The sequence below is a fragment of the Cylas formicarius genome, unplaced genomic scaffold (assembly GCF_029955315.1).
Source record: "Cylas formicarius isolate icCylForm1 unplaced genomic scaffold, icCylForm1.1 PGA_scaffold_10__41_contigs__length_53128322, whole genome shotgun sequence".
Classification (NCBI taxonomy): Eukaryota; Metazoa; Arthropoda; class Insecta; order Coleoptera; family Brentidae; genus Cylas; species Cylas formicarius.
The window spans coordinates 22,521,552-22,545,986 of NW_026844214.1; the positions used below are offsets into that span (position 1 = coordinate 22,521,552).

Sequence of the window (24,435 nt, forward strand, 5' to 3'; positions counted from 1 at the left end):
ATATCAATAGAAACGTCTGCTACTCCTATTTAAGAAACTAACGACTTAAATATGTGCGCAAATAAACACATTTGCTAAGTACTATATTTATAGAAACCAATTACTTGGCGTACGAAGCAGATGTCACGTGGTCTAGTACTCTCATCATTATTACGATATACCTACTCGGTGCAGGTTTTGTAAAATATGTGTGGCTTTGAAATTACACAAAAGAAGCGATATTCAGTAAGTAAAAAAATATGAAAAGAGAGATAATTGACAAAGATAATTATATTATTAAATATTCGGTTCTATATAACCCTAATTATTGATACTACTGGTCTACAGTTAAAAAAAAAACTTCGCAATTTGCGAACATTTAAATCATTGTAACCAAATAAGGATACCTTGCTATCCAATATCTTGTGGTTTGGTGCTTAAAAGGGTTTTGATGAACAACTAACCACAAAATTATTGACCTGTGTTAAATTCTTGGTAACGTTAACTTCTTATTCGTTTTTTTGAATTCTTTCGTCTGACAACTCATATATCACCGGCAGTTTGAGGTTACCCCAAAAAGGAAGATAACTAAACCATTTAGGGATTATATTATGTGATAGACAATATAACGGTGCCGAATTTGAATACCGCAAACACTGCAATAGTATATTATTCAAGTTTGATAAACATAATTTTTGTTACGATTTGGCAGAACCGCAGCGAGTGTTTGATAAGTGAGTGACTGAAGAACTTTATCAACCGGATGCATACTATGATTTCTCTACTACCACTAGTGTTTGGGTACATTTTTTCAACCACGAATACAATCACTAAGTGACCCGTGACTCATGTATCGAAACTCTTGCCGGTTTTAAAAAACGTTTGTTTTCACTAGGATGCTATTTGAAAAAACTAGATTATCCCACAAAATTATTAAATAATTTTTCAATTATATGAGTATTTATTCTATTTATTTATTGTAATGGGTGTTATTAACAAAGTGGATATATATATATATATATATATATATATATATATATATATATATATATATATATATATATATATATATATATATATATATATATATATATATATATATATATATAAGAAGAGATAACGATGGTGGGTATTTATTATTAATTAGTAGGTTCCTTAATAACAATAAGTTCTCATTTAACAGACTATGGTGACAAATTTTTTTAATGCGATCAGTCAATGCTACAATCATATTGATCGTTAATAAATAAAATTCTCTCCTGTAATAGTGCCACTACAGACCTGCCTAATGCTTTACAACCACAGCTTAATGTTAATAATGAGTTGCCTAGTTTTGGCAAACTATAGTATATAGATAGATTGTCCCCGGCTCTGATTAGGATCTTTAAAGATACTAATATAAAAATTGCCAATTACAACTTAAGACCCCTCAAATCTTTCTATTCCAATCTTAAAGACATTACCCCATCGTTACATAAATCAGACGTTGTATATTGCATTAAATGCTCTTGCAATTTAATTTACATTGGTCATACTTCACAGAAGTTAAAAAAACGGCTAACACTTCATAAAAGTGATTGTAAGTTAAAACCAAATATTACTAGTTTAAGTGCTCATGTCAATGATACCGGACATAGTGTCATGTACGATGAAGCGGTAGTATTAAAGAGTGAAAAGAACCTGTTCAAACGTAAGTTTTTAGAGATGTGTTATATTAACTGTTGTAGTAATAGCCTCAACAGAAAGAAGGATGTTGAGGGTCTTAGTAGCATCTACACCTATCTTCTTAATCAGAGTCGTACTGCAAAGCATAAGCTACCAGAGTTTTTTGATACGGTCAGGTTGTAGTGGGTTGCTAAATTTGTTGCTATTAATGTTTAAAAACAGTTTCCTTTCTTTGTTTCTTTCTCCCCGTTCCTAAAGGATTGTTTCTAATTACCCTTAACGTTAACTTCAATAATGTAAACATAGTTATATAAATAGTGTACAATGGGTGCATATTTGAAAGAATTCTGTTTGAAATTCCCTCCCTTGTTCGGTGTTTTACATATGTTATGGTTGGCTGTACAGTTGGTATCATTGACTGGTTTTTTGGTTGTGGCTTTTTTAGGTTATTGCGAATTGTTAATAAGTTCCCGCACATTTAGTTTTCCTTCTCGACAATACGGAGTGTCAATTGTAACAAATCGGCTGTTTTTTTTTCTTCATCTTTTAATATTTTATCAATCCGGATATTTTATTGACCTTAACGTTTTATGTTAGTGGGATTGTTTTGTAACGTTGTGGTGGATGTTAATATTTTTTACAATTGTAAATTTTTTCCATAAATTTCATCCATCGAGTGTTATGTTGATAGTTAGAACGGGCGAAACACTTCATTTTATATACCAATGTCATCTCTATATGTAGAGGTTGAAAGAGGCGTGTTGTGTAAGTTTTTTTTTTCACTATTTTTTAGTTAGAATGTTAACTCTGATGAAGTGTTTTTTTGTTCTCTATATGACTTAGTGTCGTGATGAAGCCTGTATCCATGGGCGAAAGCTAGATATTACAATAAATTGCCACTTTGCTTTGAGCTTCAACATCTTTTATTGCTCCCTTTACGGCGATCCATCGAAGTTGGGGTGATCCCAATAATTAACAGTTTGTTTGTAATATAATATAATGTAATGTAATGTAATATATATATATATATATATATATATATATATATATATATATATATATATATATATATATATATATATATATAAACAAACAAACTGTTAATTACAGTAGAGTAGAGAAAAAGTAGAGTATGCAATAGGTTCGGTAAACATTTTAAATCACTCGTTTATTTACCGCACTTGTTGCAAAAAAACAAAACACATACTGTTCTATTAAATCGAAAAAGTAATAAGACTAGATCGTGGCTGACGTTATTCATATCATTTGATGAACATTTTATGGTTTTCTTGAACTTTCAACCGCAATTGCGCAATCTTATATGGTAATAAATTTTATCAAAACTGTTCTATATTGATGCCCTTGGGTAGGCACGTTTAATGTATGGGTAAAAATGCATTGCATTGCTTGTATTCCTTAGGCATTGACCTTTCTTCGTATATACCGAGAAATGATAAATCGACGTGATAAAATATTGAATATATACGCGCTGCGTACATAACTGATTTCTTGATCGGGAGTTCCTGTTACTCTCACTAGTTCCTCCTAGACTAGTTCCTCATTATTTCTTGGGAGAATTTTTGAGAAGGATGAAACATGCGATTCACTGGATTATAATATGCAGCTCCATCAGGCGGTTTAAATTTTTGTTACCGTTATTATTTCATGTTTAAATCAACGCCGAGGACACAGTTTATAATGTTTTGTTTTTAATGTAAAAGTTTTGCATGAAAGCGTAACATAATTGATTATAACAAGTTGAATTAATTTGGAGTTTTCAAGACATCTAAACAAATATCCATATCGTTTTTTTGGAAAGTAATTCCATTAACGATTGACTATATCTAGTTTCTTAAAGCAGGAGAGCAATAAAATGTAAATTTGCAACGACAGGGATCATTAAATAGAGTGAGCAACTTAAATGTTATATCGTAAAGTTCAGATAAATTGCAGGGATAGTTTCCGATAAATTATTCTTTTCAATATTTCAGAATCGTTCCTCATTTACAGTTACACTAAAGTAACGTTGCCGCAGCCTTGCTACAGGTAGTTTATTATCCTTGGTTACTCTAATTATTCTAAGATCAAGTAAATGAAAAATTATGTAGAGGTAAGAATAATATCAAAGTAAATAAAATATAATAAATATTATTACTAAAAAAAACAATCTACTATACTACTACAAAACTATTTACAATACTACTTAAGTTGTAAATTTTAGTCATAATTTTCCGAGTAGTCAAATGAACTGCAATCGTCGGACTTTAGAGAAATAATAAGGGACACTACAGTGTTTTTTTCCCCTATTTCACATGCTCGACGCGCTTACCCATTTTTTAAAAATCCGCTGTTTTTCTTCCTTTTTACACGAGGGTTTCAACGTCCCTAATTATAAAAGTGGTTATACGGCTTGCTAGAAAACCCTATTACTTGTACCCATCCAATTCTATGGGGTTTAAGTCACAGTGATATGGTAGATTTCGTCGACAACAAATTTCGTACAAAGAGGTGTATTCAAATGTGTAGCTTCAGCATATCTGAACTTACTTCTTATTTAAAGTAATCCAATAAATGATTTTTCTTTCAAAGAAACTTCCACAGGCTACTGTAATGCTTTTTACAAAACTTCTGGATTCCTCCTGCATCGGTTTTTGGTTAATCGAAATTGCTGACGTTTCGCCAATCATCCTGTTGGCTTCTTCAGAGCTTCAGCTTAAAAACTCAGTTTCAGTCAAGCTCTGAAGAAGCCAACACGATGATTGGCGAAACGTCAGCAATTTCGACTAACCAAAAACCGACGCAGGAGGAATCCAGACGTTTTGTAAAAACCAATAAATGATATCTTTTTTTTGTCAACAAAACGTGGGTATTTTTCGGATTTTCTTAAGTAGTAATTATAAATGACTATAATATATAATATAAAATATTATACGAGAATAAGATTTATGTCATGTCTTAGTGACAGTTTCCAGTTCGTTTTAGTCAGATAATAAATATTCCTGTTTTCGCTTCAAAACTGTCAAGTGCTGAGTACAGTCTCCTTTTGATGGTGACCTAATGGGCCGCCTTTATCTTCGGTATATTCTTGACTGTCCAACTCCAGTCATATTCGAACACATTTCAACTAATGTTAAAATTAGGAATGTTGAGTAATAATAATAATTTTGCTATTTTTGAAAGCGCAGTTTTACTAATCCTTTTCTCAGCAACAAATTCAGAAAGACTAGCCATTTTCAAGGGCCAACTTTGCCAAAAATTGCCGGAAAATAACTATAGCGCCCATTTTATACATTAGATCGCAGGCAGGTCATAACTAAAGTAACCAAAACTAACCAAAAAAATCATCCAAGCACAACCGGAATGAATCCATTTGCAGCTTAGATTGGCACCCACTCTTTTCTATGAGGTTTTGCTAATTCCAGGGTTGATGCAATAGAAGCCAATAGTACTCGCATTATTCTATAAACTTTTAACTAAAATTTAGACACAGTTAAGAAATGTATTTAAAAGTAAATGTAAAATTGGGTGCTTTTATCTAACATTAAATACGACCGGTAATTTAACTTAAGATTCTTTTATAATCTATGTTTTAGTGGAAACTCTGATGACCATAATTTTACTTTTTTATTAATTTAACTAAATTTTAAGTAACTAAATAAATTTAATTTTAAGTGGAAATGTTGTTTTCATAAAGCGTTAATAAATTTTGCAGTGACAGTCCTTCCTTATTTCATTTCTATGATTTATTCAACTCAACCACAATTACTATTGCAGATTATCGCGTCATTTTCAGGTAAGGTCGCCTGCCTAGCTTTATTGCTAAACTGAAATGAAAACTGGTTTAATTTTTGGGAATCGGATGTCTTCCTCACGGGTAAAATTACACGTTCAATTTAACTGACGGCGATGCCGGTCATGCGCACATAGATGATAAATCATCGTCCCTTTTGTCTTACGTAAGAAGGAAGTCGGAAATTAGACGACACGGTGCCAAAGAAAGTTCAAATAAACACGATGGCAATTTTCCAAACGCTCTTCTTCCCTTTTCTTATTATAACTACGGCCTGTCGGTGACAGGAATTCCAAGCATCGGTTCAAATTGGGAATGAGCACTGTCTATTCGTTTAATTAAAATTACAAAGGGATCACCACTCTGAACGCAAAACAATGCAACCATTAAAAAATGTTTATTGGACCAATGAAATTTCCTTTTTTTTGTGATACCGACTGGGTCCAGAATAACGTTACAACAACATTGAACCTTATAGAGGCGAAAGCGCAAAATGAATTCAAAAAAGTCTTTCGTACACTTTTAGATCGTGCTCAACCGCTGTACGAAGTATGCTAACCATAAAGTAGTTAGTAAAGTGATAATGAAAGGCAAATCTGAGAACACTCAATTATTCTTTAATTAAACCATCAAAAAGTAGTCACATATATCACAAGTTGGCTTTTTATTTATTATTTATTGTATCCCAGAATACAGAAGGATAAATTTTAAACTTGTATTTGTAATATGGAATATATATATATATATATATATATATATATATATATATATATATATATATATATATATATATATATATATATATATATATATATATATATATATATATATATATATATATATATATATATATATATATATATATATATATATATATAAAATTATAAACTGCGAACTTGGGTAATGGATTAAAGGTTCAAACCTTCACATAAAAAGTACTAGGCATGAAGGTAAATATATTATTCCTAGACATCAAATTGCACTTTTTTAGTGTTCATTTACCTACAATGCTGTAACGATGAATAACTCTGCACCAGACCAGACTAAAAAGTCTGCAACAGTATTCTCGTTTAAAACGGCTTTAGGTAAATATTTATCACATTAGAGTTAGAGAACAAATAGTTTTAGTTTTTGTTACATAGTTATGAGCTATATTGTATTGGTTTAAATAGTCATCCGTTATTCTTACCTGACTGAATTTTGCTCTTACTTGGGTAGATTTGGCACAAAGCTACCTACTTATCAATTACTGTTTATGTGTGTTGGTAATGACCAAATTCTTATTTACTTGAAATAATTTACATCAACTATTGAAGAAAATTTTTTTATTTACAACGATGCGCGCCCACCGATCTGGTTTAATGAGGGCTATACACATGCAGGTAAGTCCACGAGCAAGTGTGTCCAGATAAGTCCACGAGCAAATGCGAAACGAATTGCGGCCACACACTATTCAGGTAAACCTCGAGGTTCACCAATTGGTGGGGCCTGCTGCTGTGCGAAATATGAAGTTGGCCTTCGCACTTGCTCTAAAAGTCAGACACAATCTGATTCGCTTCGAGCCGTGCTTGGAACTGAAGGTGCCAAGAGTTTTGACACATACACATTCGCACTTACTCGCGTGTCTCAACCTGTACAGGCAAGTCTTAACACTTGCCTGCATGTGTATAGGCCGCTTAATACATACAATCTTTTTTCGCGACCTCAACGTTGTCACGTCTTCAATTGAAGCATAACATTTTGGCGATAGGCTCTAACAATTACTTTATAATAGTAATGTTAATAACAAAGTATTAATAACTGATTGATTGTGATATTTGGGATACTCGGTATAAAGCTGGCCCAGTGCATTAAGGTCAGCAGTTAAGTCGTAGATTTAGTGATATTTCTGTTGAAACTTGCAATTCATATAGTTTTGCCACCTCTATAGCATGTGTATTAAAATAAAATATGCTGGGCATTTCAAATTTGACTCTCACCATTTTGATGTCGGAAATAGTAAGAGATGGAAGGTATTCCAATTTGAAGTTATCTTTACGACTTCCGAAAATCTATCTGAAAAACTGGGACTTCCGGTTTTTGATTTGTCTTTTTTAGCAGCTGATTCCAAAATTTAGAAAAATACAATGTTATCAAAGACAATTTATATTTTTTAACAGAATATGTTCGGGCTCATATGCGAACAAGATCCAGGTCGAGACGTAATTCAAATTGAACTCTTAAATTCACTGGTACTCCATGTACCAACGTACTGAGCAACATATATACATTCAAAAACCATCCCATTAAAGTTGATACCTTGGCATAAAAAGAAAAATCCGAAATGTGCCACCACTTCACTCGTATTACGGAAAATAACCCAAAATAGAATACTGTGAAAATAAACAAAATAGGAACAAAACAACTGCCTATACAGCTAGGTTTTCGGCAGGAGTGCGTACTCTCATCTGCAGTCTTCAATTTATAATCACAGATAATATTTCACCGGTCCCATTGTCCCATGTATTAAGATGAGATAGTTAGATCATGGCTGAATACTTGGAAGACCTGCAATCTGCTCAATAATGAGAGTATCAAAATGGGACTTAAATAATAAATACTGCAAAAACTAGATTTATGGTAGTTCCAGTCATTCAAGGTCAGCTGCTGATGGAAGGAAGTCCTAGGGCGCCTACAAAAATATAAATATTTGGAATAAACATATCTTCGGAGTTAGACCGAGAACATGATACAAAAATCAGAATGAAAACTGCAAGGAAGTAAGTCCTAAGATTTAACACACTGTTTGGGGACAAAATGTAAGCCTTAAATTGAGAGTTTATTGAGTGCTATGTGTGGTCGTAAGTACTGTATTAATTAGAAATGTAGACTCTCAAACCTCAGACGATTAAGAAACTAGAGGATTTGAAATGCGGCTCTATCCTAGAACCTTAAAAATACTAAGTATACAGCGGTAATTCGTATTATTAAAAAAGGATATTTCATTACGCGATCACGTACAAAAAAGAATCAAGTTATTTATTGGTTGAGTCAAATAAATAGAGTTATGTAGCGACGCAAATAGGTCAGAAGGTTAATGTTTAATATTCAGAATGGAGCAAAATAATTATTTAAATGCAAACTAAAATCGTTAATGTGGAAATGTATTTTGATACTGGGATATTGAATTACACTAATGCGTAGTCAAGTGGTTGGGAATAGAGGAATTTCGTATAAAGTTAAGTGTTGGCCCGCAGACTTTGACATTTATTGACATGTATTGCTATAGTAAGTTTTAGAAATAAATTAATAAACTTCTTTGCACGTCAATTTGCAAGGAATGCAATCAAAGCTTGGTTAGTACAGGAAATTCAGTCATACTAGCTGCGATTACCAGGGTTGGCAAATTGGAAGACACTGATAGAATGTTCTACAAAGAATAGCAAGACCGACAAGCAATTAGCAATTAGCAATGAACAAACCAAATCTGAAAACTCTCTTAGGGATGACACTGCAATCTGAAATATCTTATGCACAAGATCGGTAGCGCCAATGGTGATGAGTGCCGATTGTGCCAGCACATACCTTCAGATTTAAGAATCCGAATAAAGTACTTCTTGACAAAATAATAATGGAATTTTTACGAATGCTGAGTTTGATAGGGAAGTACTCGAAATGTGATAAAATAAAAAATCATAATTATGTATAACAAAAGTTAGGTATATACACGTTTGCCTGAATTACTTTTGTTTATTTTAAATACTCAAATACTTAATACTTAGATACTATAAAAGTCCTGATACACCCTGTATCGCCCACTTCTTTGAATCAGTCTTGTTTCATTCCTGGGCGTCAAGTCGATTCGACCTGAACGAACTGATCTCACGAAACCGTGAAAAATCCAATCGAAATAGTCCATTCGACAAGCCCGTAAATACCCAGCAGTAAGGTTAAGGTTAAGGTTGTTAATTAGATCCATTTCGTATTATTAGAAAATTTTATTTAATTACGCGATAACGTATAAATAAGAACCAAGATATTTACTAGTTGAGTCAAATAAATAGATCAGAAGGTTAATGTTTAATATTCCGAATGCACCAAAAAAATAAATTACATGCAAATTAAAATCGTTAATGTGGAAATATGTGTTTTGATAGCGGGATATTGAATTACACAAATGCGTAATCAAGTGCTTCGGAGTAGCAAAGATGAATTTCGTATGAAGTTAAGGGTTGTTAAGAAAAGTGTTGGAACAGCAAACTTTGACCTTTGAAATACATGCCACCACGGAAGTTAAAATATCCACTTATTGCTATAGTCAATTTTAGAAATGTTTTGTGTGTGTGTTAATGTTTTGGAGCTCTCTTTTTCTAATCTCTCTGTCTATCCCTTCTCTCTAACTCTTTCGTGGTCCTCCGTGCTTCCTGTTGAGGATCTTTCCAGAGGCATCCTCTGAACACGTCCATACCATACCACTTGTTTGTTTCGAACGTCGCCTATGACTGTCTCTATGGTGCACCCCATAACCTCCTTAATTAGTTATTAGTATAGTTCATTTTGTTCTGATGTCGCTGACGTGTAATTTATCATTTATTTATTTATTTATACATTATTTATACATTCTTGAAACGAAAAATAATATATTTTAGTACATACACGGAGCTGACCATGGCTTCCGAAAGATGAAACGTTGAATGGGAAATTTGAAACCTTCATATTGTCAAATTACATCAGAAAAAATAAATTCCTAATCTGCGATTTTTCTCCAATACTAATGAAAGTCTTGAGAAAAAAAAGATCAGGACGATTTTTCTCAAACACCTTTTCTACTCCTCCAAAAGGCATAATGTTATGAAATTAGCACTTTTCTGCAATATTTTATAGATTGAGCAAAATAAAGATTTCATTTCAACTAAGTGGCAAACTCCCCATCTATACTTCAAAATACCGCCCATGTACGTATATTTACTATCCGTGCTAAAATGCGTCGAAATACGAACGCTTGTCAAGCAAACATCGATATGTTTCAAATCTAATACATAAACGGCAGGCGCCAAAATGATTAAGCAAATGGTGCGTAATCATTTTAATGCAAAATCGCGCTTAAAATAGTCTTATTGTTGCTTCGTATAAGGAGTCGAGGCCGGTTCAACGGGCATAATTTCGCCGAATATAAAACCCGTTCTTTGTCACGGAATTAAACTCTCTTTCATAATACGACCGGCCGCCATATGTCGCTCGGGCGCTGCTCCCCCTTAACTCGTTTTATTTTTGAGTCTCAATTTGGTGCGGCAAATCGTTTCTCGAAATTAAAATTCGACTGCAATGCCGAAATCACTGTTTTAATATTCAAATTTTTTTTGGGTGCATTTTGCATTGGATTTGTTTGCCTACGATTGTGTTTTTATGTTATTTTGTGCTAATAAAGTGTCACATTTTATTAAAGAGCGTAGTATCGAAAATATAACATATGTGAATTTTTATTTTCATCCGTTATTATTGTCAATCAGAAAGAGATATAATATCCATAAGAAATAAAATGTTTTAGAGAAAATCAATAATGTATTGTTCTTCACCTAAAAAGCCATATATGCAACAATTATTGTTTCCTCTGTTTCTCAAGCCAAGTAAGATGAGGATAATTTATATATAATTTGAACCTACAGATAAAAGATTTATATTTTATAGGTCAAAAGTTGAAAGTGTACTACAGGGTTTGTTTAAAAAAATCGCTTTTTTATCAAAACTTGAACAACTTGTAGTATATGTATAGATCCGAAAATTCACACACGCCTTGCGACCATAATGTAGCGATTTTTTGTTTTTCAATCAGTGTTGTTTCTTCAAGGTCGTGTGTTATTGATTGAAAAACATAATTTTGTTATATTAAATGCATAATCAGTTGAAAGAAAGACGTGATTAGATAAATTTAATAAGCCAGTTTGATGTCAGTCAGAATTAAGTCATATAATATGAAACTTTTTTAGTATTCAACGAACCTGTATAGTTCGTACCACATAGGTGCTAGATATATAAAGGCCCTGTCTATGACAATAATACAGGAATTTATAAACCAACTATGAAATTGAGAAGATCCATTCAACATGCACATGCGCGAGATTTACAGTCTCGTTTTTAACCAATAACACTGCGGCACTGAACAGCCAACACGATCGCTGACAGATCGTCAATAAGATTGGATGCGGCATTTTTACAGCGGTATTTTCTCAAAATATATCTGGATCACGTTAAATGTTCTGGGAAAACGAGTTAAGTCTGTGGAAACCGCTGTTTAGCAAGAAAATGGCGCAAAGTGCAGGTTATTGGATGAAATGTAGATTCCTGCCGTAGCAGAGCCACTTTATTATCTAATAGCTATATGGTTGGTACTAATGTCCGCTGAAGTTAATTTTTTGATTGAAATTTCTTGGAAAATAGATCAAGTACAAAAAGGCAGGGAATTCAAATATACATTCTGTTTATTATACCTTATAATGTCCGGGATATTTTAACATGAATTAATAAAACAGTTGAAATATATTTTACCTGTTCTACATATAATTATTTCCAAAATCTAAGCTCCAAATAATTGTGATTGTGGTTTCATATGGGTGAAATTTTCAAGAATTCTTGACACTGAAGATTTCGAATTTTCTAGCTATCCTGGCTATCTGGCTACATACCACATACTGGCACATCACCCAAATGATAATTTTTTGTGCAACTGATTTCGATAATTCAATCTATCTTTAACGTAAAAGCCGATAAAATTTCGAACTGCTCTTATTAATTTGTATCTGAAATTTACTTACTTCGTCTTATCTTCTATTTCACAAATAAATGTTGACTTTACGTTGCCTCTGACGTACATAGGCAGGTCACTCGAGATTTTCAACAACAAACGGTTCACATATCGAAGGAAGTTCCAGTGGGCGAGGAAGCTCAATATCTCAATAACTTCCAACAACTTAATTTTATTAATTTGACCTATCTTCGTAGTTGAAGATCATAAATTCAATCTTGTCAGTTTAAGTAACTACGGAATTTTGATGTCATTTTTCGACAAACGGTGAGCAACAGTGAGCATCTTGTCTCAATCCACTTCATTTTCTAGATTATCAGCAGACCACATTTCCATTTTGTTTTTTTCTATGAAATATTGAACATAATTACTCCAATTTTGTTCTATCTATTATCTATTAACGAACGAATATGTTCTGTATTGAAAATACGGTGGTATACGTCAAACATCTATCCCACTACTTATCAATTTTACGTTTGTCATGCTCATTTCTGTATGCGTGGGCAACTTCCAGCAGCTCTGATATCAAGTAGGTGTTGTCAAACAAAATGGATACCTAAATTTACAAGAATCATAGGAGACATTATCCATAACAACATTATTTTGTCCATTGCTAGGTAAATTGGGAATTAGCGACTCCTCACACCGTTGCTCGAAATATTTGCTCTTCATTTCGTCATGATAATCACTGTCGCTTTTATTTGCTTTTATCCGTGTTAGATAGAAATCGTTGTGCATATCCTGCATGAAGGAGAATGAAACGTGGTATAGGTGCTTTAAGACCTGTTAAACCCTTTAAAAAATCGAATCTGCAATCTGTTATGGTATTTTCACACCAAGCAAAATTAATCGCGACCCAACCCAATCCACCTCTCATCTAAATAGATGATATTATAATAATACTATTTACAAATTTCTCCTGCGTCAGTTCTTTACAAATCAAACTTGCTCATCTCGCAATTATGTTGGCGATGTCTTTGATCGACCGGACTGTTCGCTCTAGTCTTATACTTTTGCGACCACACTTCACATATTCAAAACCTATATAAGATACTTAAAGAAAAACTTGGCAAACTCTTATGCCCTCTAATAATTTTATAAATTGCAATTAAAGTTGGGGGAAAGTTTTTGAAAAAAATCGACACTCACAGCTAGACTTAAACTCAACTTTTCATCAGCCACTAAACTTGCACAATTTCTCTCATTGTGCCTTGGACTATACACTTCTAACTTTTTTTTACCCTTTGACATTCCACTCTAGAATTTACATTCCGCCATTTCAAAAAATAACCCGACGACGGGACATGCTGTATAAAATGTTTTTACCAGAAATACCAATTTCAAATACTAATTGAAGTGTCCGGGCATATTGCCAACAAAGAACTTTCTTTGATTTATTAAATCTATACCAAGTTAGATACTCTCGCACTGTATATGGCTATGGGTTGTTGAAAGGGTACAAATTTTTCTTGGTTAATATGCCACATCTGCCAAATTTGACTCTGTAGCAACATTAACTATAGCATAATATAAATAAAAGGGTTTTTAATTTCTGGAATGTTTTCCAAAAATTAAAGTTACCTTTCGACGCTGCTATCCACTCCACTCAATAGATAAATCACTTGTAAATAGCACTCAATGTCAACGATTCGCCTTCTTACCAAATCGATTGTCCTTTTCAAACAAGAACACTGCAACTTCGCTTACAGTCAATATAATAATACCGATGAATGGTTAGGCGGTATAATACTTACCCTTATGGTGCGGCCTTATCTGTTGTTTATTTAATTTTGTTTATTACGCCTGAGAGCGTATTTTCCTTTTCTGCTGTGGATCCATCACTATCACACGCTCGAGTTCAAACGGATAAAGCAAATACACATATCATCTACCATCTACAGGGTAAATTTAAATATGATTCAAAGTGGCTTTACATTCATTTTATAAAAGAAGTCCATTAAACTGTACACCGGAAATACGTATCTTTTTCTCACAAAAATGAAACATGGCACGCCAAAAAAAAAGAGAAGAAAATTCGACGGAGTTTCAAATTTCCGGCTTATCGATCACTTTTCGAACATCATTACTCACTTTTAGCAGCGACTCTTGCCATTCTTTGTTGGGGACTCCTTTTGAAACACAAGACGAATTGGAGAAAACCCGCATCGAACTGAAACTGATCTGCATTAACCGAGCTTTCGAGTCATCAATATTACTTTATCGCTGGGGTTGGTAGGGGGTCGAATAAGAAACTAACCATTGGCACTTGGGGGGTGTAACAAGGTGGCAGTGAACTCGGTCTAAACTGGACTGCGTGACAGAAAAGTGAGAGAAATTTTACAATAGAAAAAGACTACTCGCAAAGGGGATTCTTGTCTCTCTTTCGATCATTTCTTCTGAAATCATTTACATGCACATCACTTGATAAAATGATTTTATTTATAGAGGGTGTTTCAAAAAACGCTCTTCTAATTTTTGAGGGTAAATAAAATATTTAAAAATAATGTTAAGTAAATAACGCCTCCTTCGAAAGGTGCTGTAAGAGGGGGCCCTACACTTTTTAAAATCATTTCTAAAAAATTTACCTCAAATCCACACCTTGAATCATAAAAAGTTACTGAAAAAATTTGCAAGAGTTTGTTTTGAAACTATCTATATTCCCGTACGAGATTTACTTAAAATAAATTGCTTACAAATCTTCTGTATTCCTCTTGCATTGTTAATGGCAAGTTCGATTTGTAAATAGTGAAAGTTTCTTTATAAAATTTAAATAATTTATTAATTCGGTCAGCGTCTAGCATCTGCTAGAACCTCAAATAATTCCAAAACACGCACATATTAGACTCAACAACTTTTTTATAACACTTTTTTTAATGTAAAAAAATGATTCATTACCCGTTACAAAAAATAAAAAAAAAATTCAGTAGTAACTTTTAAAGTTAATCTTTCTTTTCATTACGCCTCCTATATACAACACAAGAATTTACCACTAAAAATGTTATTAATAAACACTAGCCTGAAACTATTAGTATCAAATAAGGATAAACGACTGATACGAAGCAACAGTGTGGAGATTCATCCACGATTGCTTTCGCTGATGACCTGCTTTTGATTTGACATGAAAGACAATAACCGAAAAAGTGGCACAAATAATCAGATTAATGTTGAATATAAATGGCCCAAGTTATGGCCCACAGGACAACTAACTAACACCATTTTGTATGCTGCTGCGATATGGACGTTGGCAGAAACAAGAAAACCGTTTCTAATACTAGCTTTAGTATACAGAACGATATTTGCTATAACGTTGCCATTTATTACAGAAACAACGCCCTTTTGCATGTATGAAACATTAAGACATAAAAAAATAAAAAAGCGGATACAGAAAAATGCTCTAGAGCTGTAGAAATGGAACTGCTAAAGTTAATTGGACTAAACACCATGTTAGGAGTATAAAATTGTCAACATTGTAATTAACACTACTACTCAGGTTATCACTGGCCATGGTACATTCAGGTATCATACATAGAGATTTGGTAAAGACATAAACGACGAGTGTATATACCACAAAGAGTAGATGCCAGTGAATTTACTATTTTTAAGTGCAATAAAAACTGGAAGATGTCTGGATGATCTTATGGTTGCAATTGGAGAAACAGAAATTCTGATTGGTAGGTGTGATTGATGTTATGGCAGACGACGGCTCCGGCCAAACTACACCACAAACCTCAAATTTGAGGTTTTAGTGGGTAAACATGATCATGTGGATTCCCTAGTCCAGAAAAAAATTGTAGTGGTTGCACAAAGTATCCGTTAACAAATGATTTAACCCCAAAACAGCCAAAGAGGCAGAAAAATTGAGAAACTATATAAAAGAATATCTTATTGCACTTATTTGCCATTAGTAGTAACATGTATAACAAAATTAAATAATACCCATTGCATCTTCCTATAAATAAAAATTTCCACAAGAAATCGATATTTAGATGAAGCAGCTTAATAAGAAGGCTTAGTACTTATTCATAGTATACTTCAAAAAATCAGATAAATAATATCCTTAAGTTACAATTAATCTGTCTATCATAATATCAATAGGGTCCAAAACCATGAAGACAAAAACAATTCCTGGTAGTGCTGTAAAGGAACATTATAACATTTTGTGCAGTAACTATGGCTTTTCCACGAGAGGACAATTATTTGTTGTTTGTTTCAAAATTCCACTATAAAACGAAGTAGTTGTAAAAAACATCGTTACACAGTTGCGAGACATTTTAGAAATGTAAATCCCAGATGTGAAACTGTAAACTTAATACGCCCATATATTATGATCTCCAGTAGTATCCTGGAAAAATATTGCGTTGAACAACAAAGTTAAAGTAAAGTTCCTAAATTTGAATTTATTTTGGCAGAAAATGGCGAACTTAAAGACGTTGACGGACAGTTTGTTATAAACGTGTTTCATGTTGCATGTTATACTTAGTTTCATGATCACAACTCGTATGGATATAACCATATAGCAGACTAAACAAATTAAGTTGACACAATAATAAATAATGTTTAGAAAATATCTGATCAGATTAATTATTAAAATAGAAAAACAATTGATTGGTGGAATTATCCGGAATAATTTTTGTCATTGAGTCAAATTTTAATAGCTATATAGCTAATATGGTTTAATTATTAACAAAAACACTAAAGGTATTTACACATGAAATGTTTATTGCATTTTAAATAATAGTTAGGCGTAGTAAGTAGCTGGGAAAAACAAACCGAAAGTCCGAAGAGTGGAGTAAAATCAAACAAAACTGACAGATAACACTACATATTTATAAGGTGAATAATGTCGTAATGAATGCACGAATAGTTACGCGTGGACACAATGTATATCGATTCATATCCGTTGTATGTAAAATTGTCGGCATCAGACGGGAAACGTGCCGTTTAACCGATCATGGTCTATTGATATGTTGTCCCATTTATCCTATATCTAGATGACGCTTGGGTTTCAATTGATTTCCCAGTTATTCGAGAATTTATCCCGTTTCCACGGTTGATGAGCAGGAAATAGTTTTCCAATGATTCGGGACAGGATTTATTTAACATCGTTCGCCAAACGATATTACATTGCAAAAATTTCACTTTTGTCTCGTTCCCTGAATTGCTGCATTACTGACGTTTCATGAACCTAGCAATAATTGAATTTTTTTTTACTACACTAAGTGAATTTATACCTTGACCGATTAATTTTCTAACTGAGATAGTATTATTAAGCTTATGATAATCTAACTTCTTAAAAAAACTTCGAAAAATGCTATACAAATTGATATATTTAGGAATTTAAAATATTAAATTATTTTCTAACCTTTTAGAAAAATATATTGGTCAGAAAATAGCATCTATTTTATTTAGCTAACTATTGAACGTATTTAGTTAACTATTTAACCGATGTTTCTTACTTCGTAAAAATGGGAAAAATATTAATTTTTCTTTTTAAATTTTTGAAGCAACTAAATGAATGTATAAAAAATACGAAAACACTGATGTCATACAAATGATATAAAATCAAATTTACAATCTTCATTATTAAATAGAAATACTTGATTGATATGATCATCATATTTATATATTTTTTTTATATAATATTCGATTACTCGGGTTCTTATTTTGTTTTACAAAATCACATAATCTAAAATGTTGGATGTAATAGCTGTAAACTCAGTTACCCAAAAAAATAAATTTTCAATTACCAAATGTAAACTAAATATTTTATCAAAAACAGTGTGTTGGTGGTCATAGGGCACCACCTAGGTAAATTGCATTACAATTATTGAACTTCTTAACGGTAATGACAAATACGTAGGGTTGCATTTTTAAAAAATGAATTTGAACTGATTAAGACACGTATCGATCATTCAAATAAACCCCTGTTTAACGTTGAAATAGGTAGCAAAAATATAATAAGCTTTAAAATTTACATATTTTTTTTCTGTAACAATAACAAAGAGAGATACGCATAGTGAAATGTTAACAGAAATTACTCAGGATTTTGAGCCAAACCTGACAACGTATTACTGATATAAATGGTCTGGCATTAGAATTTTCAATGTTGTGGCGTGTTCTGAGTTGACTTGGCAACGTAAATTTTTCAAAAAGATGCTTTATTTATGGTGTACTACGGTTGCACATCGAATTTGAAAAAGAAAACCTATTATGATAAAAGTTACTTTAGTCACGAGTTTGCTTTAGTAGGAGCGGAGCGGGTGCTACAACTTTTTGTACTACTTGAATGCATTTTTGCAAAAAATACACGAATACATTCACTGCCAAAATACCATAACTATCTATGAAATCTATCGATATCATCCGATCGTTTTCAAATCCAAGTACAGGAAACAGGAAAGTGACTGGCGACCGTGGGCAACGAAGCTTGCGTCTTAAAATGAAACTTTTGTATTGTAGAACAGCGAATAGAAAAATAAAAATTGCCTCTAGATATTGCCGGATCCATTCCAGTTTAGATCAAGTTCACTGCTGTTTAATATTGTAAATATCCTCAATGTGACTCGACCAAATATTCGATATGCTTGCCAACAGCATGACCATGAAGTTTTGTGGATTACTTCAATATATTTGGTCCACACCTAATTTAAATATCCTCTTATGTGGATAAACTTAGCATACACGAACCTGTGGATTTTTACTTATTTTAAATAATCAGAGTTAACCCTTATTTCTTGATGTCACTTATTATTTGAGAATTGAACCAGGCGTGACAGTGGTACTTCTTTAGCGGTCTATAAAGAATCATAAAGAAATTGACTTGTGATTTTCACACGGTATGTTAGTCAAAAATATCCATTCAGCTCATTGCGGAGACAATTATTTTTTCTTAAATTGGGCTGAGTATAAGAATAAAAATGCAACAATGGTTTTAGGATTTGACTTGTAATTTTCATTTCGAATTGAAAGAGATGGGTGGTCCGTATGTTCAGGAATCAGCAATTCAATAACCCGATTCACATCGCAAATAATGTTTGTGAAAATCTAGATCTAAAATTCGACTAATGGAGTTCCAGACAGAAAAAATAGTAGCCACATTTACCACCAGAGCGGAATTCACAAATACATGTGGGCTTGGTTAGCGCATATTTGTTTGTTTTATCCAAAATTAGATTGTGTTTAAATTGCACTTATTGGATTTCTTACGTCGTAAACAGATCATCGGATTCCCGCCCTACGCGGTTATGTTGTGACCGCAGATAATCAGACAATATAAAAATGAAAATCTTCACGGTAAAACCGCATGTTGCATCTCTATATTTAGATTACGATATGGCGAAAATGGTGAATCATTCCTACACCGAATGTGCTCGATTTTAAAGTCTTATCAAGCGGAAAATGACCTCCGTCGATTTTGCAAATATGCCGGGTTCAAGAGATTATATAGGTAGTAAAACTCCGAAAAAGGGAGATTTATTAGATTTAAGGGAATTAACTCCTAACAATTAAAATTTTTAAAAAGAAGAATGGTAATTGACACATTTCCGAAAAAAGAATTACCAGATGACAATAGAAATAAGCAAGCATATATGCCATAAAGCTATACTTGTCATATTGACGGTAGATTTTAGTCCCGGGTGGGATTCTCACGTTTAAAAGTGTTCTAAACTCAAAGTGACCACGGTGATCCAGAATTAAATGGGCAAATGTCATTTAGGATAGACACTTTTTTTCCTAGAGATATATGTCCTAATTTCATTTTGGAGATACAGGGTGGGTGACAAGGTTCTTACAAAAAAAAAGATCTTGTTCATTACCCATTCAAAATCTTTCTGTTCTATTTTGATAAAACTTTTCAAGTTATTTCTGGGCAAAAAATAATGATAAAACTCCGTGATAAATATTTATAAGAATAAAAAGAGTTACGTAATACCTACCACCACTTCACTCGACTGAGCTTTACAAACGGTTATTTGCTTATGTAATAACCAAATCGCTTAATGAATTACCAAGTAAATTAAATATAAAAAATTCATCAAAAACTAATAAACCACGTTTTCTATATCTTTTTGAAAAACAGTGTTCGCTAGTTAATTATAGATAAAAAAGGTACAAGTTCAAATAAACAATATTGTTATTGTGCCTCCCTGTAAGATTAAAGATTATAGTGTGTATGGTCCTTCTTCCAAATTGTCACATCTGCGAACTTCATTTCTTAGGCCATAAGTTTCCAGGTTAGGTGGAAGAACAGGTCAGTGATACGTCACTGAACTGAACCTCGTCTTTGTCTAAATTGATTGGTTTTTGTTTATTATTGGCTTGTTGATTATTGGAAATAAATACCTTTATTATTATTATTATTATTATTGTTATTATTATTATTTGTTGTTCTTGTTTTTAATGGCCAATAAAGTCTAAAGTGTATTGCTATTATTATTATTATTTCGCATGACGTCTTAGCAATAAAATAAACTAGGTCTCGTGAATTTTAGTTATTATTTTTATGGACTCAATACGCAGGGAAGTGTTTTTTATTTTTTCCACACATTCAAGTGGAGATACGAAACTAACCAGAAAGGATAGAGTGCAAAAACTATCGAGAAAACCCAACAGAAACAAAGGTAATATGTCGACGCTAGTGCGGAATGTAAAGATTCGGAATTTGTGTTTTTTTTCCCCCTGTATCTCTTGTCGAGTTGAGGGTGTTTCTACAGTTCATAATGCAGAATATATCTAAGAATATACTGCAAGTGATAATTATGCAGTAACTTTCATGTGAAGCAAGCAAGTTTAGTTTTTAATCTCAGTTTCTTGAATTATAATTAGAAATTATCAATCAATTGTAATTTAGCAAACTATCAATATTGCAGAGTTGAGGGATTGGTCAAATAGAGTGGGGACGTCATTACAATTAAAGATGTTTTGAATAACTTTTTTGCCTATTAATTGTTGATTAAGAGCGATTAAATATATCAGGGACCGATTGGTGAGGTAGTGTAGCTATATATGTCATCTACCTACTGAAACAGGGACGGCAACTGAAGTCAACCCTACTGTGCAGAATTTTGGTCATCACAATCTCTGCAATGACAGGAGAGACCTTAGAGACCTTTTATTTGTTTGGAAAATTTATCATTGAAACTAAATAAAATATTGTTGTGTAAGAAGGTAAAAATGGAAATGAATTCCTTTTTTTGCGAGCAGTACTATTTGGTTTTTGGCTTAATAGCACTTATAATTTTGGATACTATGTATATATAACTTTTAACAATAATACATTTTTCCATAAGTTAAGTGATTTGCAATTTAAATACTAGTCTGATTAATTTTAATGAATTTAGCGTATGATATGAATTTTTGCAAATGGTCTTTTAATTAAAACACATTTGGTAAAATGGGTAATAGTAAACTTCGAAACATACACCGACAGGGTGGCATGACACTTTTTTTTATGAACTGCCATTTATCATGTCCAGTTAAAACTGTAGATCTCAAATGATCTTAGTTGTGTGACCCATATATGACCAGATGGCCTACGTAGGTTTTTAATCGGTTGATTGTTGGGTGGATTGCTCGAGCTATGATATTACATCAGCTATTAGAGCATTGAAATTAATCGTACATATCGAGTGACTCACTAGGTGGTTCTTGCACTGGGCAAAACGTTTTCACCGCGCATAAATTTTCGTCTTAATATTAAGTTTATCGAAAGAGAAATATATTAAGATTATAAATATTATTTTTAATTATGTACCTAGGTATTTAATTTTAATAAAACATGTGCCATCGCCTTTGCGTGACATAATGATAAAAACGGAATCTTACAGATCTTTTTATGTAGAATCCAGTGGGGCACTTATTTTTTTCTAAAAGATATAATTTTTAAGATACGCGCGAAATTTAAGTTTTTCTGTATATTTTTTTCAAAAACATACGTTTTGACTTGTTTTAGAAAATATAGTTGTCCTCTGTCTTAATTTAATTCCTGGTTCCATATTATTATTATTATTATTATTATTATTATTATTATTATTTCCGTTTCCACAGGTAAGTACTTTTGACACGGCTTTCAGCAAGTCCCCAAATAGTTTTGTGATGTTGAATCTATTTGGTTTCAGGAGTTGACATTGACAAGGCCCTCCGAGCAATGTGGCATGTTCCCAGTATGGCCGCCTTCTGAAGCTTAAGGTACAGTTTTGGTGGTAGTTGCAGCGTTTGAAGGCTGCAGTCTAGTTTCAGAGGTATTTCACCAGCTGCTCCCGCAATTATTGGCACAATAACCACTTTTCTTTGGTTCCAGAGAGTTTTTATTATTATTTCTGTTATTATTATTGTTACTGTATTACAAAAAATACGAATAAAATACAAAAATAGTCAACTTAAAGAAACTGCTCAAGCTGATTTCTACTAGCTGCCAGACATTTTTCGAATCATTTACGAATTCTTATTTTTCAGTGGCGTACTCAGATTTTTTCAATTTTAAGATACATATGAAATACCATGCTTTTTTTAAATTGATTGAGCTTTCTATTCGCTTTCTAAAATGTGTAATAGTTATAATAAAATATTTTTAAAAATAAGTATACATATTTACACTCCTTTTTATTCCCTCAAATTCTAAAATACACTTAAAAATTAATATTCCAGATAAAGTTATTTCTTTTTACATTTCTGATCATATCATACTGCAACACATATTTTTAAAACAATTACAGTCACCACGGAAAAATATTTACTATTTTTGGTATTCTGTATAAATACATATATGTAAAATGGAATAGAAATATGTTTTCTTAAATGTCATGTCACGTTATTTAAAATAATGCATTCAGACAATTACACATTTTCGAAAAGCGTATAAAAAGCGCAAGCAAATACTAAAAAATCTATACAGGGTGTTCCGTTTTAAAACACATATTCTTAGCTCTTATTCAAAGAATGATATCTTTTTCAAAAAATCTGAATACAATAACAGAACGGAGAAAAATTATCGAAAAAAAATAAGTTTTCTTTTAAATTTTACATTATAAAATTTTAAAAAGACGCTATTACACCGCTATTTATTCTTATTTATTTATTATTTTTCACATTATAAGCTTAGTTCAAAAAACTTTTATTCAATAAAATTTTGAAATTTTTCGCTATTTAGGGATCAGAAAAAGCAGTTTTGGCTAGTTTCAAGTCATATAAAATCGAATTTTAACAAAAAATAACAATAACAAATCGCACCGATTCTAAAGTTTATATTTTATATATTATTGTGTCTTTACATTCAAAAAAGTAAGTTATAACCAGATTTCTAAAAGATCCACTTTTAAAAGACGATTTAACTTATTAACGCGACCTCACGCGCTCTAATTTTCTAATGAATTATTCAAGCAACAATCTTACTCAAGCTAAAATAACGAACTTATTATGTACTCGTTGATCCCTGGGAGACAAAACAAACAGGACCTAATAGAAAAAAAGTTCAGGTAGGTAAAAAAAGCTCACAGGCCATGGAACCTTGAAGAACTCTCTATTTTTAGCCCAGCATCCACGTGTCTGCCCCGATCAGTCACATTGGGTAAAGGCCGAGATCAAGCAAAAAAGTCAATAAGTCCACTTATTAGCAAATTGAGATCTAGGCATGCTCACTAGGCCCAAGTTTGTTATGTGTTAGTAGTTAAAAGTATTCAAATAGCTTTTGTTATCTTAGATGACATTATCCATTTTCACCAGCTTACTTTAGTGATTCATGCAACGCAAAACTGGCCGATTATTAGGTTAAGAAATAAATAACAATCCTAAAGTCTCTTAGAAAGTGTGTGTTTTTTTTTCCTTTTTGGATTTAATATTCATATTTAAAAGCTAAAGAGATAATACTGTATCGATTTTTTCAAAACGAATTATTTAAATTTTTCTGCTGTTCAGATATACAAATATACAGAACTAGCATACACAAACCACAGGTAAGTGAGTATACCAGCCACAAAAATTTTGTCATAATGGCAGTGTTTTACCAGGAAAAACTAAACTAGATTGGGCAAAACCAACTTTTAGTTTTAATTTTCTGACAGGCATATCACCACTGAAAATTGGTACTCCAGATGTCACACAGATTTCGGATTCACAACAGTTTTAGACATTTCTAAATGATTTTACAATTTTGAAAAATGGTTAATTCAACTTTAAAATCCTTTGGTAAAAAGTGGGAAAGGGTATTGTCGTAGGGTAATAA

General features: G+C 32.4%; 1 protein-coding gene and 1 long non-coding RNA gene across 3 annotated transcripts in view; one reads left to right on the forward strand and one right to left on the reverse strand.

Moving 5' to 3' along the window:
- LOC132702926 (dystroglycan 1) overlaps positions 1-24,435 on the reverse strand; it is a 69,026-nt gene that overhangs the window by 37,092 nt on the left and 7,499 nt on the right. The window contains exon 1 of one of the 2 annotated variants that reach the window (XM_060671807.1): positions 13,797-13,925. The exons of the other annotated variant lie outside the window; for it this stretch is intronic. The gene's annotated coding sequence lies outside the window, so the exon portion shown is untranslated. Of the gene's footprint in view, positions 1-13,796; positions 13,926-24,435 lie in introns of those variants that run through there. 2 annotated transcript variants of the gene reach the window in all.
- On the forward strand, positions 164-24,028 carry LOC132702936 (uncharacterized). The gene is made up of 3 exons (XR_009618999.1): positions 164-225; positions 22,334-23,689; positions 23,744-24,028. It is a non-coding gene; the product is annotated as an uncharacterized LOC132702936 (long non-coding RNA).